Below are 7,921 nucleotides of genomic sequence, written 5' to 3'. Positions count from 1 at the left end.
CTGCTCTGCCCCCAATTCCACCCCCCCGCCTTTTCCCTGGTACGACGTCCAATCCTCAGCCTTTTGTTTATGCGGGGACGTTCTCGCTCTGGGTCTGACAAAACCCTCTCCCCTTTCCCTCCACATCATCCTCCTTTGGCCGAAGGACCCGCAACTTTAAGCGCTCGTGACATTTCGTGTCACGCTCAATATCCAGACGCGTTTGTTCTCCGAACGTTTTTTAAAATACCCCTAGCTGGTAAAATTAAAAGCATGCAGCGCCTGATCACCTGAGGGCTAAGTCTGAGGTAGGACAAAGCATTCTTTGCCCGAGTTTAGTTTGCTTTTCTTACATTGTTTGGGTTCCCAGCCCTGTCTTGGTTAACGACACGTCAAATCGTGGCATGCCCAGAAAATAAAATCAGGATGCTAAGCCTCCTCTTCCTGAATCTAGGGTTATTAAATTGCAGCGGCTGTGATTGTCATTCCGCAGGGCAACTTTGATGTCGGTATTCTTTTCGCTCAGGCTTAAGTGGCCTATGGAAAAGGATTCTCCCTCCCACTGACGTGCTGTAGTCTTAAGTCAAATCTTAGACCTGTCTTCTGGGCAAAACGGTAATCCTTTGGTTTCAGTATGACCCTCTGTTTAAACAAGCATACAGCTGAACCAGATAAATAGGCCCTTTGGGTTTTCCCAGTGCAGGAAGATGTTGTAATATTTCCAGTAAACATGTTGGCAAAATTGCTTATTAAAATTAGGGAGAGCAAAATGATCAGTTATAGCAGATGCACTCTCAATTAGTGCGATGACCTGCATTTGACTGATGGTGTTAAGTAATGCCTATGCCTCTTGGTACATCAGGCGCCATTAAAAGTCAACATTTATCCAAATTTGGCAGACCGTAGCACTTGAAACAGAGAACGGAGTTCCAGAGATACCTTTGCACGAGAGAAGAATGTACATTTTAAAATGGTAGCCTCCATAACATTTTTAATTGATTCTGTATTTAATTTTTTTTTTCCACACAAAATTGTATGCTATTTTTCCTTATTTAGAAAACACGCATGCTTTTGTCTCTTTGGGGCATACAGAACTAGTTAAAAAAACATTTTTGTTTATTCTTTTTTTTCGCTCAGGCAAAAGTCAGAAAAATAAAAATAGAAATATTGAGAAATATATAAAACTAGACATATTTAGAAATATCCATACTTGCGGTATAGTCCATCCCTCATTTGAAAAGCTCTATTAGCAAAAACGTCCCTCAGCGAAGTCAGTGGAGCTACACCTCTGGAACACAGAGTAACTGAAAAAACATGTTTCCTTTTTATTCTATATTTTTCCTTCACGTGCTGCCTGTTTATTTTTCCTGAGAGAAATTCAAGTCACTAATTTAGAGATCAAGCTACGTTTCTAGCAACAGCCCAACAGGCACAGCAGCCACTGCATCTCCATCACCCCCCCGGCACCTCTACAGCAGGCGTATTTCTTCCCGCACGCTCCCGATGCAAACAACTAACTGACTCTCTTTCAATACTCCCTAAGTCAGAAGGTGGTGCCTTCCTTCACCCTGACTTTTTCCTAGGAAGAATGCTTACTCTTAAATCATACTCCAATTTCAACTCCTTTTCTCAGCATCCCCTTTTCCTCCCCTGACAGACAGCTGTGTCGGAGGAAGGGGTACAGCTCTCCAGCTGAGTGGTTGTTGAAGCAAACACCACGGCAGGCTGTTCCCTTAGGCCTCCTTCTAGTTACTAGTTTTCAAGCGCAGTATCTTACCATCTCTATCCAAATTTTAACTCCGCCTTTGTGTTATTTCGGGAAAAAGCTCTGAACTCAATACGGAATTTTTCCTGTAGTGGGTTCTTTGCGATCCTCCTTGTAACCCAGGAACCTTCTGTGGTACAGATGACTTGGGACTTCATAAGATTTTGTACTTCCAGAGCTGCTACTTCTCATTAGCCATTCTCAACATTGTGTTTGTTTCCTTCTTGTTAGTTTGGATTCCTTTACAGCACTGATTAGGTTTCCCTCTAGTCTTGTTCAATTTAATAGCTTTTAACCTGTCCGTTTTATTTATGTCTGCTTAAGTGCTTATTTAATCTTTTCCCTTATAACTATAATGACCTTCCACAGGTTACTATAATCCTAGAAGGTATGTGGGGAATTTAAAGATTTAAAAGTCGTTTGACTTCATAAATAATTTTTATTTTCTCATTACATGCCTTATTTTTAAAACAAGAATGTTACATTTTCTATTTGATCAAAGTTTGTTTTTCACACATATTCCTTACACATATCTAGTAGTGAGGCTATTTGAGACATTTAGGAGTCAAAACAGCCTTTTGGTTTGGTTTTTTTTTTTTTTACAATTTGTCTAATGAGAACTGCAAAGGGTGCTGATCTGACATAGAAAATGCATAGCATGTATATATTCTTTGCTAGGGTCTACAGCGAGAATTTCATGCCATTAAAAATACTTTGGTCAGTTGTGCAGGTTTTGTTTTGATTTTTAAACTAAAATAGTTGTATAGTGCAGATAGCAGTTACCTAGCAATACCAGTATAAAGCATATCCGTATTGATGTTACTGTGTCTCTCTTCCAGTGTGAGTGCCTGACTTCTACTGTATGCTGTACTTACACTAACATACTAGCCTTTTAAAGCCTCCCGGCAATTGCAGAGGGGAGCCATAATTCAGCAAGCTGTTGAAGCATATACCTACTTTTAATCTATGGGTTCCATGACAGCTTTCTACTTCTGATGTGGCCACAATTCAGGAATGACTGTAATCTGTGTCTTTTGTCTCACACTGAGACAAAACACAAACAACTGGTGCCCATCTCCTTCACAGCAAGGATCATCTCTTTGTCACCACTGTACAGAAACTCTGTTCTCCTTTGCAGCCCTGAGCACAGAGCTTGTCTTGATCTGGGAACACATCTGGCAGGAGTGCCTGGAGAGCAGGAAGGGCTGTAGCACAGCCCCGGAGCCAAAGGAGGCCTGAGAGATGGTACAGTCCATCACATACCCCAGGCTCATTCCTGGCCCAAGACACGATCCACAGAGTTTCGTAAGCTGGCAAAGAAGAAATCTGAGAGATCTGGTGATTCCATCATACTAATTTTCCCTGTTTGTAATTTTACTTATCTACACCAAATGAACAAACTGACTGTTTGGTCAGATTGTGCACATCTCCTCCTTTCTCAGGCCCTGACGGAGCAGCCAAGCTCCATAGCTGGGAGCTGGGCTCAAACTGTCCTGGGAGATCAGCATCCTGAGAAGTCTGTCTATCTGAGGGCTGGCATATGTTTCTGATTCAGGCACAGGGAACAGCCCCACAAACTTCTTTCACTGCCTTGCATCCCCTTTGATTCTGTGCAGTTCCTGCCCCTCAACTAACCTGCTCTACCTTCTTCTAGTCCTAACTCATCTTTATCCAAGACTTTTCATACAAGCTCTTTCATTTCATGACCTTGCTCTTGACTTGCTCTTTGGTTTGGGGTATCGTTGGTTTCCCTGTTCTCCTGAGTATATTTTCCATCTGGGGCCTTGGGCTGGTCTGTCCTCAGTGACTGACTCCCAGTCTTGAGTTTCCTCAGTCTCAGTGGCTGGACCTACCCCGCTATAGTCACTTCTCACAGGTATTCCACTTGTGGCTCCTTAATAATTCCCATTTAAAGCCACCTTGCTGAATGGGGATTACAAAACGTGATACCCCACTGCTGACGCAGGGTGTTTGGCACATGGCTTATCTGTGTGATAATTCAGCTGCCTGTGGAATAGGTCGTAGTGGCAATATTGGGTCATGGCTTAGGAGAAGCTGCAAAAATGCAGGAGAATGTCGCGTCCCCTTAAGATTAATCACACTAGTCAAGATCTTCAACAGCTCATACTGTTTTCATAGACAATTAGGCACCTAAATGCCTTTGGACATAGTGCACCTGTTTTTTAATTTGGAGTTCCTTGTAACATTGTGGATTGAAGCCAGAAAAGCACTCTAAGCAGCGGTAATTTGGATCCTGGTTTTTCAGTACTTTATCTCTGCTATGAAATACGACTCTAAAATATGTCTCTACCTGAGACAGGGAAACATCCCGTCCCGGGACATGAGTAAATAATTCACCCAACCCCCAACAATGAACTTAATTAACATGGATAAACCTATTCCTTTCAAAAATGCCATCTTTGTATTTCACAGCAGACATGAATGAGACTTTCTCGGTCTTGCCTGATTCTGATTTCAAACATAAATTACTCTGTGTGTTCCTTAGAAGCAAAAGAAAGTGTGAGCACCTTTCTCTGCCTTTACCTTCTTTCACTTCATTCCCAGTAAAATTTCATTTGAGCCAAGTCCTATCCAGGTGCCCTGAGGCTATTTATATACTCCAGGAACTTAGGCTTTAAGTATTCAAAAGTTGCCTCTTCTTTGTGTGTTTCCTTGGAGGAAATGATTGCTCCTCACACATCTACCTTTGAAAACTCTCCAGAAGGCTCACAAATTCAGTTTATCAGATTAAAAAAGTTGAATCCATACATAAACTTCTCCCTGACTAGAATTTTTTTCCAGCCTGGGCATGATTCCTACTTAGCCTGGTGACAGCTTAATGGTACATGCTGCCATACTGAATTTGAGGAGATCATGGTAAGAAAACAGATAACTAGTGAAGAACAGAAAAAAGCATAGGGAAGAAAGGTGTGAAATGTTAATGCTGTCATTCCCTTTTAAGGCAGAATGGGTCTGTAGATATTCACTACTCCTTTCTCAGAATATGGTAGCCCAAAATGTGCTTCTCAACAATAAGTCATGAACCCTTTACAAAATGATTGAATTCTCAGAAATAGTTTGAGGAACCTGAGCTACCCAGAACCATTCAAGAATTACTCATCTAGAGTAAAAGCAATGATGTCATATGCCAAAGCATTACACGTGTCCAGGCCTATATTCTCCATTTCATCTACTCTATGAAATAGATCTGGATTTTTGCTTAGAACTACTTTCAATTACAATTAAAAGAATAAACTAATGTTAAGCCACCTGAGGTCTGTCATTATCCTTCTGTAAATTAACCTTAAGACACTCTTTCCTTACCCTGTTTTGATGATGCTCCAGTGGTTTTAAGATGAGGAGACCAGTTTGCATCCAGTCCATCTCTGTTTTCTCTGGTTGGATTGAGAGAATACCTAGCCGAACAAGAGAGATGAGTAGCAGAGAGTAGAAGTCCATTTGGGATGAGTCTCTTCCTTCTCCACTGTCATGAAGGGCTGTGGGGACATCTGGGTCTCTAGGGAACATCACTAAATAGGACCAGATAACCTCAAAATATTACAGCCAGACCAGCTCTCTCATGTATGATTCACTTGCCGTATAACGACTAATAAAGGCAATATGTGTGGAACCAGGAAGGCAGCCAATATAGCTTCTTCCAAGAACTGTGAGTAATTAGCTGGGTCCCTGGTTAATTTCTTTCATGAAAAAACGTGTTTAGATCCTTACAAGTGGTGCTCTTTTCCTGACGTCTCCCTCTACTCCCGAACAGCATAAGTTCATGCAATTGGAAAGGAAGAAAAAGCAAAACACAAAGTTTCAAAATCTTAGGGGTATTTTGACTCCAGCTGCAAAAGCTAACATTTCCTTGCTCCTCCTTAGTTCCTAACATCCTGGTGGTTTTCCACTCAAAACCTGATCTATAACCCAGCCATAGATATTGTATCCTTGTACAACGTGCTCCGGCCTCTTGCTTTGGTTTGAAGTGTTTCAAAAATCTGGTGTTTCAGAGGAAAAAATGTTCAAAACTTCCCTAACATGAAAGAAGACTAATTAGTTGCAGCATGTCCCAAAGGAGAAAAGACTTACCCAAAGCACCATGTTCTCCTTGTTTGTGGACCTCATGTCACAGCAGCTGTGAAGAAGAGAAAAAGAAGATTCTGAGCTTGCTAAGTACCTCTCACACCTCGTTGGGAAACCTCTGGCTCTTTCACTCTGTCTACTTCAGGCTTTCCCCCATTACTGCTCTTGAGGTAGCCCATCGCTGTCCATGACTGAGACTACGTCTCCTTCAAACTCAACCAGCATTTTCTTCCTCGCTAGAACAGAGCATGCAGGCTGTGGGAGATGTTTGAGTTGCCCAAAGCAAATGTAGCCCACCCTCACCCCAAGCAGAGGAGGATGCTCCAAGCAAACAAACAAAACGATAGATGGTTCCTTCTGACAGCAGGGCAGATTTTAAGTGGCAAGAATCCTGCCCAGGGATACATTGAGGATGGAATACATTTGATAACAATTTAATATGTACAGCACACAAGGGAAAAGTTTATTAATAATCACATGATGCAGTTGAACTAGATATTTTAATTAAACCTAACTTTACCTCACTGATAGTGACTGGCAGTGGATGTTTTGGGAAATACACAAACATTTCACTGAAATTGTTGATTTAAATATAAGGATAGTATCCTCTTTCAATATTTCAAACATATTATGAACATGCCAGCTAAATGTTATGGAAAAATAATATTAAACTGCTACTGAATGAAGTAATGAGGTGACAGAGTACAGAATATATGACTCTCCATGTAAGTCCCGTTCTTTAGGAAGCTTCATAAACATAATGTCCAGTCTACATTCCCTTATATTATTTTCTTAAGATGCTTTTTTCATAACCTTAGGAAATAAATACATGGGCTCAGGGACCAGGAAAACTTAACAACAACAAAATTTGTATCACTACAAAAACATTCACATGTATTGCATGAACTAGAAAGGGACCGAGATTTGGCCAAAACAAGTGGAATCTATGATTTGTTGGGAATCTAGGAATATTTTTGCCTTTTTTAAAGCAAAATGTACCAGTTTGAATAGCACCAGCTTGTTTTTATTGCATAATTTGACTCTGTGGATTGAATTATTTTTGCCAAGTTTTGTCAATCTGCCTGGCCTGTTTTATACAATTTATGCACAGTTAATACATCATTCATCAACTCCATGTACATGATGGGATTTTTTTCCTTCTCTCTGCTCCTACTGTCACACGGCAATCTCTGCCCAGTTCTGACTAAACTAGCCAGCTAAACTTTGAGATGTATATGTGTAATAAGTTACCTAGAATTTTGCTTCTTCATTCCTTCAGTTCCTTCTTTTTTTTTGTTGTTAGCTAATAACAGGTCTCTATCAGCTGTAGGTGGATTCACTGTGGAGTTTTCTTTTAAATAACAAAACAACCCCAAATATTATGTAATGCAATGAAAATTATGTATAGATATTGAGAATATTTACACACAGTGCATTTAAGAAAAAAGAAAAAAAAAGAAATAAAGATTTGTCTTTTCCTCTTCTTGGAGAGGCTAGGAATTTCTAATTTGAGCTGGCTATGTCCTTTACCCAAAGGTACTGATAAGAGAGCAGAACTATCAAATAAGATCCCAAGAGCACATCTGGCACGTGAAGAGCTCTGTCACGAATGCTGGGAGCAAGGCATGCCATCTTCCCACCCCAGGGGCCTGGGAGAGTCTTGTCAGTGGCCACTGTTCTGCCCTGACTTCCATGAGGACCACTTGCTGCTGACCTAACTTGCCTGCCTCCTCATGGGAGGCTGGACCGGAATCTGAATTAATGCATATGTCTGTCCATTCTCAAAAAGCAACAAACCTTTATGAATATTCAAGTAAACTATGTAGCGAGTTTCTTAGTGACAGACTAGGATTATTGCCAGAGTACTAAACATCAAAGGGTGGGGTGCTTCAGGTAGCTGTACCTAACCACTTGTAAATACTCAATTTATTGATAATTAAATGTCAAGCTTAAGTGCATCAGTAAATACATTTTGATATCAAAAAATAAATAACATTTGCTATATATTTTAATTAACGTTGAATTGTGCAGGGACAAGAAGGGAATCATCCATACAGAACACAGAGCAGTCAAGGCAGTGCAAGACTGTTTATT

At 40.7% G+C, this 7,921-nt stretch overlaps 1 protein-coding gene across 1 annotated transcript in view; it reads right to left on the bottom strand.

The window, feature by feature from the left end:
* GREM2 (gremlin 2, DAN family BMP antagonist) overlaps positions 1-5,154 on the bottom strand; it is a 42,154-nt gene extending 37,000 nt beyond the window's left edge. Inside the window, exon 1 of the mRNA XM_014950539.1 lies at positions 5,069-5,154. The gene's annotated coding sequence lies outside the window, so the exon portion shown is untranslated. The remainder of the gene's footprint in view (positions 1-5,068) is intronic.
* Between the last annotated feature and the right edge of the window lie 2,767 nt (positions 5,155-7,921).

The sequence above is a fragment of the Calidris pugnax genome, unplaced genomic scaffold (assembly GCF_001431845.1).
Source record: "Calidris pugnax isolate Ruff unplaced genomic scaffold, ASM143184v1 scaffold24, whole genome shotgun sequence".
In the NCBI taxonomy this organism is placed as follows: Eukaryota; Metazoa; Chordata; class Aves; order Charadriiformes; family Scolopacidae; genus Calidris; species Calidris pugnax.
Note: the sequence above shows the minus strand (reverse complement) of the source record. Positions and strands in the feature narration are given on the sequence as shown.